The sequence below is a fragment of the Sinocyclocheilus grahami genome, unplaced genomic scaffold (assembly GCF_001515645.1).
Source record: "Sinocyclocheilus grahami isolate Dianchi unplaced genomic scaffold, SAMN03320097.WGS_v1.1 scaffold68.1, whole genome shotgun sequence".
Classification (NCBI taxonomy): Eukaryota; Metazoa; Chordata; class Actinopteri; order Cypriniformes; family Cyprinidae; genus Sinocyclocheilus; species Sinocyclocheilus grahami.
Window position 1 is genome coordinate 1,604,554 of NW_015505247.1, and position 12,442 is coordinate 1,616,995.

The following is a 12,442-nucleotide window of genomic DNA, read 5'->3' on the forward strand; positions in this document are numbered from 1 at the left end:
AGGGTCGGTTACACATCTAGACGTACATTCTGATTTATTGGACTTGTAACACAACACACATGCACTGATCCTTCTCTCTTGGTCTCATCTTCTCTGTATGTATATGTTTGGGAGTATTTGCTGTCAGGCCTATTGTTGTGGTTGAAGGTAAAATCAACTGCTAGGCTTTCACAGGAAACCACACAGACAGAAAGCGCTCCATAATGCCCAGTCTGTGTATTGAAATACCATTCCTGAGAGTGTGTTGTGGGGGTGTGTGTGTGCATGTGTATATTGGAAGACATTCACAGTATCACCGAAGGTATCTGTGTACATGGTGTTGCTTCTCCCACAACATCCTGTCACTCATCGATGCGGCCACATTTTTGGATTGGATTTCTCCAAAGTTTTTGTCTCCGATGATGACACAGCTTTCCAAAACATGTTTGAAATTCACATTATTTGTATCTACACATAATGGGTGTTAATCAGCTCCGGATTCTAAACACATATGCTAGCTGGAAAGTGTCGTTTTACTGCAATCTGCACATTTGTTATGAAAGGGTATTTTTAAAGTTGTGCACGTGTGTCCTGTGTGTGTCCCGTGTGTGTGCTATACGCAGTGCTGATGGACTGATGCAGAGGGGGTATCACTGACAGACTGACAGGCCAGTAAACCCAATCTGACCTGTTCCTCCTTGCTCTTCTGTGGCCTCCATCTCCCAGTCTCCCTCAGACTCCAGTTTCCTCTATTTCCTGCAGATCTCACAAGCCTTTATAGAGCTGCCGCTAGTCACTCAAACAGGCAGCTTTAACCCACAGAGAGTACGGCAGTATTGACCTCACCCAGGTTCAGCTCTCTAGTCTTTGAGAACACAAGTTGGATGTACTGGCCACAGTCTCTCATCAGTCCATACTGTGGGAATAATGACAGCCCATTAGACTGATGTGTTTACATGACTATTTCAACAGCACACAACAAATAATATAGTATTTAAGTTACTGATAAATGAATTTAAAAAAATTATAAAACTAAATTTAAGTATGTTACAAATGCAAGTGAAATTTACAATAAACATACACAAAAAACCTCACTTAATCATTCTTCACTATTATTATAACTTAATAAAATATTAATGATAAAGTCAAACTATGAAACTACACAAATGGAATTATGCAATGACCAAAAAAGTAAAATCAAAACTGTAAGATCACTCTTACATTTGTGCTGCAAAGAAGCCAACTTTTGCCTTGAAACATTTGGCACACTCAACTTTACATTGAGTTTATGCTGACTTTCTTTGTTTTATACTATATAATAATAATAATAATAATCAATTATGAATTGATTATTAAAAAAGTGGTTATTTTATGTATATTTGTTATTTATACAAAAATCTGTACATAGGCACAATTTATAACTGTCTACAAAACTAATTTAATTTAAGCACAAACCTATAGATCAAAAGGTCTTTCAAATCATGAGAAACAGTCATTAAGTCCAAACTTTTGATTGATATCTTACATTCATTTTCTTTTGATGACTTTGGTATTGTTTTATTGTTATTCACAAATTAACAAAAGTCAGACTTTTATCATTGGCAACATAAGGATTCACTACCACTACACTTTTTGGAGAACAGCTGTATTTTTATTTACAAATTAGCGGAATATATTTTACTTGCTGTTCTGTAGACCTGGCCGGTACCCTTTTGTTTAAATCATGGATAATGTGTCCGTAAAGCCCAGTGTTTACTTTCACAAACAATTGAATTCAAACTGTGTATACCAAGAGGAGCAGAAATGTTTAGTCACAGCGGAATATCTGACACATGGGACTACCGAAGGACTGAGCCTGAGGGCTGCTGGGTAAGAGAACGGACAAGTTTGTGTGGATGGCTGGAAATACACCAATGGCAAACAGCAAACAATATATAATATAAAAATATAATGAGAAAAGCCCCTCTCACTTTGCAAAAGCCCTTCATGGATGTCCAGATTTATTTCTTTTTTTTAATATCGAGGTCACAAACACATAAATGAATGCATAGTTTAACATAGTTTAAAGGAATACTCCACCTAAAATTCTTTCATCATTTATCCACCCTCATGGCTGGAAGCAATGGTTTATAGTTGAAAAAGTTTAAAATATTAGTATTTTTTTCTCACACAGACCTATCATTTTGCTTCTGAAGACATTAATTAATCAACTGGGGTTGTACACTGAAAAAAAAATATTTAGTGAAGATTGCAAAGATTATTGGAGTATGTTTTACAAGAAAATACTTTTCTAGTCTTGCCCCTTTTGTCAGAGACCGAGGGGGCCAGTCTAACTGCGTTTCATGATTAATGAGAGAGGGAAATGGGGTCATGTTGTATTAAGAAAATGTGTGTTTAAACCCAAAACCGGCACAGAGCTCTAGACTAATGCATCAGTTATCGACTGGACACCTGAGAGCGAGAGGCTGTTACACCGGTCCCTACGGCCTGCAGGCCCATCTATCCACACAGAGCTCCCTTTACCTTTCTGACTCAGTCACTCCTTTTTTCCCTTTATATCCTCTTTTTTAGCTCTTTTTCACTCTCGCTTTCTCGCAATCTCTCTCTCTATCCAGCATTTCCATATTGTCCATTCTTTCTCTACTCAATAACACAATAGGCTCTGTGTAAGTGCGACTGCATGTTTATAGGGAAGCCATGATAGTTAACACTCAGTCTGCTCTCACTCCCCTCAGTGAACAGCAATTTGATCCTGATGACTTGTTGGGGTACAACGGCATCGCCTCGGGTCCCTACAGCCGTGATTACACTAACTTCTCTCTGCATTTACTTCATTCTCTGATGCTAGTAGCAATAATATGTGCAGATATTTGAGGTATAAGCGAGTTTCTCAATGAGTTTTTTATGTCATAACCTGGAGCTTTTACAATTATAAGTTTTGTGCTTTTTGAAAAAGCAAGGTTGAAAACTAAAGTCACATAAATTTGTTGCAGATCTGTTTTTGGTTTGCTCAAGTGAACCATCATTTTGATGCATAGAGTTCACATTGCAAAGTTTAGCTGTAAACCAAAGGAGGGTAGATAGCGACTAAACAAACAACGACTGATTCAGACGAGCTTCTCATCCTCAGCGGAGGCCCAAACAAACGAAAGCATTATCGTACTGTGCCGAGATACCCAACAGGGAGTGGAAAAACAAATAATAGAGAACCATGACATGAAAGTCTGTGCAATGGGTTGCCCTGAAATGAAAACCTGACATTTACAAAAACAGATTTGATAACTGTCTTTTCATCAATATGACAATTACCATAAATTGGTTATGAAGAGTGAAAATTTCTGGTTTTGATATATAGTTTTCCTCCTCAACAGAAACTTCTGCTGTAAGGAACAATCAGCATATTTATGCCATAATGAAGTTTGACTGGGACTTTATCAAAGAAAAAGATGATGATAACTTACAGAGGGAGTTTGAAAATTAGATTGTTTATCTTAACTTTTGCCTTCCACCCTACTATCATTATTTCCTGTTTCTCGCTGTTACGTACAACTTAAAACCACACTGCCATTATATTTCACAGATACATTTTTTTAAACTAAGAATTTTGAAGTGTTTTAAACAAAGAGGGTTTTGTTTTTTGTTTTTGAGGGAGCATAATATAAAAAACATTGTATAACTGCATTATATCAACATTATAACATAAGTATATCAAAATGAAATTTATTTATTTTGCTGGATATTGTTTCAGAATTGGGCCAGCACGGGCTGAACGTGCTCTGATGTGAGCCGGCGCTGAAGTATACAGTATCATATTGATTTGCTCATAGCTGTCTTGCTCTTAGACAGATGATCCTGTTTTATTGGATCATTTCCTCAAACTATACATTAGGAGGCAGACAGGATCAAAAGCAAACACCAAGAAAGGTCACTCTAATGATTTCTGTTATGTTGGGAACATAAAAGAGAAGCAAAGCACTCAGATTAGACAAAAAGATCAGTTATCTCATATTTCTCACATCTCACATTTTTCAAGTTGTCTGTGCTGTACAACACAAACTACAAATATTCAGAATACAGTCCTTGGCACAATATAAATAGAATAAATCGTCTTAGAACTATATATATCAAATCAGCATTAGAATTATTTCTCAAGGATAATGTGACACTGAGCTCAGCTTTGCCATCACAGGCATAAATTACATTTTAATATATATATATATATAAATAAAACAGTTATTTTAATTGTTATAGTAATACTGTTCTATATAAGATATATACAAGAGATATACATTTACTTTGGTTGAATGGCTCTGAAACCCACACACACACACTTCCCTCACTGCCTATGGGTCAGAGGTCAAGTGATTCATCACAATGTTTCCTGGAGAGAAAGTCACATAAAGGAGTCCTCTCAGGATTACGCTGGGCTGAAGATGGTGTGCTTTGTTTATAACTGTTAAACCACATCATTACATTAAACAGTTTCCTAGATGTGTGAAATCATTGGCTATTCCAGTTATTCTACTTTGGCCACCATGTTTTTTTTTTCTTCTGTGTGCTGGGTGCACGGGTCCTGCTGGTTACATTAACCGATGTTTGGACATCTGCTGGGGCTTGGCTCAAAGAGTGGGCCTGTCAACGTGGGCTTTAGAAAATCGAGAAATTGCACAAACACTGGGCTGCACAGTAATAAAAACAAGCTCCCGCTTGCTGCATTAGACCTACATTAGCCCAACTATCCGGCCTCTGTTGATGCATTGATGCTGTTAAGGATAACTTTGGTCAGATACGGTGACATTTCAAATGCCTTCTGCAATGAGCTGAGCAATGTGACTTTTTCCACTTCAACTTATTTTCTTGTCAAACAGTAAAACTATGGTTTGTGGTCTAATAAAATGAAGTTTGTAAATATTTTATATATAAAAGACACTTAGCTTTCCAGCTTTTAATAAACTGAATAAAAGCAAGGAGTGAAGTAGAGAAATAATAAAGAGTGATGGGGCAATCTTAGCCTGCACGCTCAGTAGGGGAGTGCTATGGTAGGGCCTCATTTATTTAATTTAAGATTCTGCTGAAAAGATACAGACTGATGTTTTGTCACATGTAAAATATGAGCCGCTTAACAATATTGTGAAATAGCATACACAGTGAAATGACCTTGGCGTAATAACAATCACTTGCCGTTATGATGGAAGGCTGATGTATTCTGATAAGATGTCTTTTTTTCTCCGTTTGAGGTCTTAATTTTTCCCTGCTTCATGCTAGACTTAAAGAAAAAGCTAAATTAGCAAACTAAATGGATAATTGCTTTAGAGGGAGATCTGAGCCCTTGGGTGGTTTTATTGCTTCCCATGTCTTTCATGTGCTCTCAGCTTTTCCTCACCAACAATGGCAACCATTGAAGCTTTGGAGTGATCTTTGGTCAACAGTGAAATTGTTTTAACCTATTAGGAACAGGTAATTTACAGACTTTTGCAAACAGATCATTTGCTGCAATGTTGTGTTTTTTAAGCTAAATCTGAAATTGAGATTGATTTGTATTTGGTAATAAAACTGTAGAACCTAAATATCTTCCTCATAACTTAACGAACTGACATCACTTGGATACACTGCACTGAATACATTTAGCGAACATGAAAGTTAATATACATTAAAGCCTTCTGAAAAACATTGCATGTTTTAATACATTGCTTTACTTTTTTTGTATCATGTGAAATGCTTTTTGTCCAATGATTCATATTTTGACCTTACAATACCAAAAACATACCAACAAAATAATATTTTACCTCTTTACATAATGGGAAATTTTATATGACAGCAATATCAACTGTAATTGCAGCTACGCAATAAAGAGGGTGTTTTGTTTAACATTATTGAACACCAGTTTCTGACTTTATCTTTAAGTTTTATCGCATTTACTCACCCTCATGTCATTCCAAAACTGTATGACTTCCTTTCTGTTTTGACAAATGTTCTATTGTCCCTACAGTAGAAGTCAGTGGGCTCCAATTGTGTTTTTTTCTTCTTCTTCTTCAAAACATATTCTTTAGTGTTCCACAGAAGAAATAAAGTCACTGCATTTTTGGGTGGACATTTTAAGTCTTTGATATTTGAATAGGATGTAATTATATAAAATATATTTTGCTTCTTTAATAATATGCAATGATATGCTTTAAAAATAATGAACATCAGCACGTTACTGTAAAGAAAATGCTATCTAAAATTAAAATGGAACCTATATAATCTAATAAATCTATTACAAATCTATTATTTTATGTTCGCAAACACTATGTTTTTAGTTCATTTTTAAATATTTAAATTGGCACAATTTTCCCATCTACATACATTATGTGCTGTGAGCCTGATTCTGTTCACTGCCTCACATACTCTCTGGCTACATAATTCAAAAGTTATAGACAAAGCAAAAGAATGTGAAATTGAGGCAACAGCAGTGACAGGTAGAATAGCGTGTTGGTGTGCTGTGGTTCTGGAGAGAAACGTTTACACGCTTAATTTAGTTTCATCAAAATCTTGTTTACATGTCTCTGTGGAACTGTCAGTGCAGTGTGCTGTTATTTGAGCCTGATCATTTGTCAGTGCCGTTGTGACAAGGGCACCACAAGACTCCTCAGAAGGACATGGGCTACTGAGACCCAACTTCATATTTCACTGGGTGCGAGACGTATCCGTTGGCTTCAACATTTAAAGTGCCACCGATTCACTGCAGCAGTGGTACTTAATAATAATCTAGAAAAAGATTGATTAAAAATCCAGTCAACAAGAAAAAAAGGAAAAATCCACACTTACATAGCCTTTAGCTCAATCCTCACTTCAATCCCACTAGTCTTAAAACTCTGAATAGGCGAGTGATGAATTTTAACCGGGTATGCTATCTAATTGATCAGAGACAACAAATAAGAAACACCGTGGATTTTCGATGCCTTCCCACATGCTTATACACACATTATATATACACATGCAAGATTTGTCAAGCATGGGGAAAACAAATGGTTTTCCCCAAATTTAAATACATTTACTTTGTTTAGTTTGCTCAAGTATGTTACCACATAATGTGTACCTTCAACATATTTTGTCTATGCCAAAAAGTGAAAGAAGATATGTTTAAAATTAAGATATGTATTTATTAGATGTTCAAAATTTGTTTTGCTTGAGAAAACATGAAAATATAGTTACAATTTGTTTTCTTTTGATTTAGTCCAGTTAGTTTTGCAACAAGAACAATGTGATTTGAATGTGAGATCTGCCTGCAAAATTGCTTTTTTTTCCCTGCACTCACCCGTATTCCCCCCGTAACTGTCCCAAATTTGCAGAAAATGACCATTGTTTGGAAAATAAATAATTTACAGGTGGTTATGCAAATTCCAATTTTATCATGGAAGCCAACAGTATGTTACACTTCATGAATATGGAATTTATAATAATGTTAATTTTTAACCAGTCCCCGAACTCATTCTCTCAAATGACTTTGGTATGCGGAGCATTCACAGCATTATAGGGACTGAACACCCCTGTTGAACACTGATTACACAGATCTTGAAGTTTAAGTTCATTGCAAAGAGATAATCTTGTCCAAACCTTCTGGAATCAGACACTATGTGCATTGACCCAGGGTGGGAATTCCCAAGGTTCCTCCATGAGGCCTCTAAAGCCCAGTGACAGTTTGTTGTTACCATATTGTGTAACCTAAAACCTCAAAGAGAGGTTTGTCACTCGCTCACCTTCTCCAGTTGTAAGCCGATAAGGACAGTAATTGACAGATACACCGCTGGAGTGAATGACTTGAGCTCTTGAGGCCAATCATAAACTTGAACAGCTTCCTGACAGACGCAGGTTAACTTTTTCTTTTACAGAAAAAGCCCAAAAAATCTGTCATTGTTTTCTTTCCCTCTTCACATGGGAGAATATAATGTTTTTCAAATTTTTTTATTGGATGGCTAAATCATCACAAAAAAGGCGCCAACATCTGAATTTTCCATGCACTAGTTCCAAACATTACACTTGTCTTTCAGCAGCACCGAACAGTATGAATATGCATTCAGATGGCCAGCTTCAACAGTCGAATATGAGATCGACTGCATAGCAGGTTCCCACTGCCAAAGGGGCTATACCTTGCAAACCCAGAACCTTTCTGTGCACAGTGCGATCAGATCCAGATGGTGTGGGTTATGACCTCCACGGGGCCAGGCTAGCTGATCTACTGTCACTCAGTGTCTCAGTGTTTGTGTGAGTGTGTATGTGTGTTCAAAAGTGTAAAAGAGAAGACGAGGATGATGTATGTCAGTGTAAAAGGAGTCCACAGACTATAATTGCCACTCTCCTGATATTTGCCTTAATGACAGATCTGTCAGCTAATAATCACAGGGTAAATATGATACTGTAATGCCTGTCTGTGGTTAAGCGACATATACGAGATGATTTTGCTGTGTGTGAACACTACAACACTTTTGGGAAGATGCCTAATATTAGCTTAATATTGTCAATTGCCAGATACTATTTCTAAATGCAAAGAACAGGCAGCTTATACAGACAAGCTGTCACTGATGAATTAAGTATGTGTAAATGTAAAGTAGATACAGTAAAACTGAGATGCACAGAGGGGGATGTATTTTAGGTAAAAAGGGAAAAAAGAGGCTGTGGTGAAGGCTTGTACCATTTCTCTCATTTTATCCTTCCTCTCTCCTCTGCTTCTTTCTTGTTAGGTGATCGGGTTTCTCCTCTGGCCCATCAGCTGAATAGGTGGGGCTTGATCAATGACAGGAAACTGAAGGATCAAATGGTAATATATCAGAATAAGCCTGAGCCAAAGTCTGCACTCAGCAACACACACAGATACATAAACCTAGACAGAGGCCAATGTGACCACAGAAACAGTAACCTGCACACTGACACAGAGTCAGTAACCTTCATCTGTGCTGTACAAGACCATGGAGACCACAAGTGAAGCATCTCACACACACACACACACACACACACAGCCACCAACTCTTCATTCTCTTTGCTCGCTCACAAACGCCTTTATACATTTATAAACCATTGCAGCCCACGGCAAATGCAAATTATTATCATGAATTGTGTCTTTGATAATATTATAGGTTAAATTTATTATATCTAATGCACGTTTATATGTAGTCATTCATTTTAATTATTTCTCAAAGTTACCCTGAGGATGTGTGTGACGCCTGGTGGGAATTTGCATAATATTCACACAAGAATTATTTGTAACTCTGTACCACAGATGTAAAGCAATAAAACCAGATTATACTGGTCTCCACAAAGGACTTAATGCAGGACTAATTATCTCCTAAATTACTCTAATTTAGAGGTTTAGTGCATGATTTGAAGATTAATTGAATCTGGATATTGCACACACCTCAAAATTAATCATTTTGTAATTCCAATCTTTGCAAAGTAATAACTGTTTTTGATGGTTTTAATTTTATTTGACAGAATTCATGAAAATCAGAAATGACTTTGAAATGAGATTCATTGTTTATCCCTTTCAGTTATGTCACCTTCCAATTAGCTATATACATGCAGTAAGAATCCTTGACAAAATATAAACGAATATTATTATATTATATTATATTATATTATATTAACCAGCAAATGTGTATCTCCCCGTGTCTTATGTCTGCTTGGTCATTAAAAAAAAACATAAAATAACTCAGTGTTCTAGTTTATCTTTCAAGAAACGTGAACAATATGTACAATGTTTAGACTACAATGTGCTTATTTAGTCTATGGCGGTAGAGGCAGGCGTGCTAAATTGTAAAATAAACTCAAGCTAAGCACATTACTCTCAGTGATTTGTTTTCATCGGGACGTTTAAATGCGGCCATTTAAAAGATAAAGCATTTATACAGACAGACTCTACCTGAGAACGGTGTGAAGTGATATAGCATACACTAAGAGAAGCCCATTTGTGTTCAGACTCTGCAATATCTATTAGGCAGATGCTACTGCGCTGCAACCTAACACCGGCTTTCAGTCCAAGTGGACACATTATGCCCTCAGTTTAGCGTGATATCGGAGGAGCTTGCATTGGTGATTGAGTGTAAGCGTCGCCCGCAATCCCGCTGCATGTCCATAAATCAGAAACGACCTCAGATTGTCCACAAAATGTCCATATTTAAATCTGATAATAATAATAATAATAATCAATGTTTAAATGCCTAATAATAATGACATATTAGGCTACATAAGCTACAATAATATAATATAGCTAAATAGTAATAATATAATAGTATAATAGTATATTGCATATTATTCTTTATAAACGATTTGCTTTTTGTCTATTTTATTTAGCTTTTTGAGAGCATAAAATTAAAACAATTTATTTTCAATGGTAAACATGCTTATTTCACGTGTTCGTTGTTTGGATTTACATTTGATTCCCAATGTTCCTATAATTACAAAGTTTACTTGTTTCAGGAAAAGCCCTCACCACCGAAAAATCACAATAAATATCGTTGCGTTGTTGCATTCTTAATTGCGTCTGACAGCTTTAGTAAATTGGTGTTATTAATGCAAAGACTTCCCGTGTGCGTGTCATAGTAAACTTAAGGTTTAAAGTGAGCATCCGAGAAGCGGTTACCCAGGACAGATATAATTGTTTGTTTAATTTGTCTCTGATGCATGGAACCATGTCCGCGTTCACTATTACAGTCCAGGTTTTGATTTGTGGCAATCAGGATTGTTTAATCTTAAATCCAGGATCAAAATGAGCCGGTGTCCTCCCGCCTTTTCCATGGACTGCAGCACCGAGTGTCACTGGGGCCTGTGTGTGCTGCAGTCTGCGCAACCAATGCGCTGCGCATTTTGTCGCGTTTGAGGGGCAATTACTCCCCATATTGAATGCAGATCAGTCTGTTGGGATTACAGAGGTGGACACCCACATGGCCAGAGGGATTGTGTGTGGCTTTGTGGCATGCGCACTCAATGCGCACCAAGTGCAAAATGTCGAGGTATTTTATGGAGGATTTATGTGCATGTGTTTCTAAACCGTTATGAAAGTATCACAGCAGACATGCAGTTAAGAAAATATATTGGAATATCGTGGATTTCTTTTCGAACAAGAACAAGCAATATTAAACTGTCGATGCTGCATATTTACAGTAAATATGATCAACTCAGTGCGCTATGGGAGATCGGGGGAGTGTTAAGAGTGATGTTTCAGCGTTAGTTTCCGTTTTGTTTTTGTGCTATATGGGTGCCAAATTCTTATGTAATATTCCCATATTTGCATGCTACAAATTCAAATGGTTTAGAAACTCAGTGGTTATTTCTAAACGGTGTAAAACAACGTCAAGTATGGTGCTTGTTGAAACTCAACGCACTACCAGAGTTGGTTGTTAACACGAATTGAAAAGATGCACATTTACATTTTGTGCATTACTTTATATTGTGTCAATCAAATTTAGTATAACATATCTTTATTGAGTTTTTACACATTTTTACAAAAACACAACACAACTCCTCAGAACATTCCCCATGCAGGGTTTAATAATAATAAAGTGTTAATCAAGTTTACTTTTATTTTTATGCCCTCCCCATCCACACAATTTAAAATGGTAAAAAGGGATAGTTAACATGAAAAAAACAAGATGGCGCCGCTGAGTTCGGATGCCGTCCAGGTCGCTCCACTTAGATTGTGTTTTTGTTTACTTTTGTACTTTCTTTTGCTCTCTGTTTTTACACACATATCGTCTGCACTGGTCACTTACGACAAAAGCTACAGTATACTGTCCTGCGCATTTTATTTTTATTCTTATTTTTTTATCTTACGTTTTCCATACCTGTATTTATATATAATTTTCTTGTGTTTGTATTCTTAATAATTGCACTGTCCATGGAGCGGACCTGACTTACATTTCACTGCTGGTCATATATTCTCTATATAACCATGTATGTGACAAATAAAAAAATGAATGAATCTTGAATGAATCTTGAAAACAGTCACAATTTATTTACCCTCGTGTATCTGATTTTCTTGTATAACATTCTTCAAAATATCTTCTTTTGTGTTCCACAGAAGCAAGTAAGTCATACAGGATGACATGAGAGTGAATAAATAACACACATTTCATTTTGGTGTGAATATCCCAAAACACCAAATAAAGTAGTAAACAAACATGGAAATACATAAATACTATGCGCCATGTATGAATTAGCCAACAGCTCTGTTAACTGTAGTATATACACTATATATATAGTTTATACACCATATAGATAAATATTAATTATAAAGCTAGATGTTACATATCACATTAAGAATAAGAATCTGCTAATTCTAGTACCAGTTCTGCCATTCATCATTCATTAAAATTCATTAACATTGTAAGCCAGACATGAAATGTCACTTTTTAACCCTGTGTTGCAACACTCCCCATTCTGCCCTAAATCTTTTACTGTACATCTGAAAAAAACAGAACAGGATAAGGAT

General features: G+C 36.3%; 1 long non-coding RNA gene across 1 annotated transcript in view; it reads right to left on the reverse strand.

Annotated features, from left to right (window-relative positions):
* Positions 1-5,173: 5,173 nt before the first annotated feature.
* The window catches only part of LOC107585296 (uncharacterized), a 39,487-nt gene continuing 32,218 nt past the window's right edge, over positions 5,174-12,442 (reverse strand). Inside the window, exons 2-3 of the long non-coding RNA XR_001609229.1 lie at positions 8,651-8,761; positions 5,174-5,240 (exon numbers count right to left, since the gene is read on the reverse strand). This is a non-coding gene — a long non-coding RNA (uncharacterized lncRNA). The remainder of the gene's footprint in view (positions 5,241-8,650; positions 8,762-12,442) is intronic.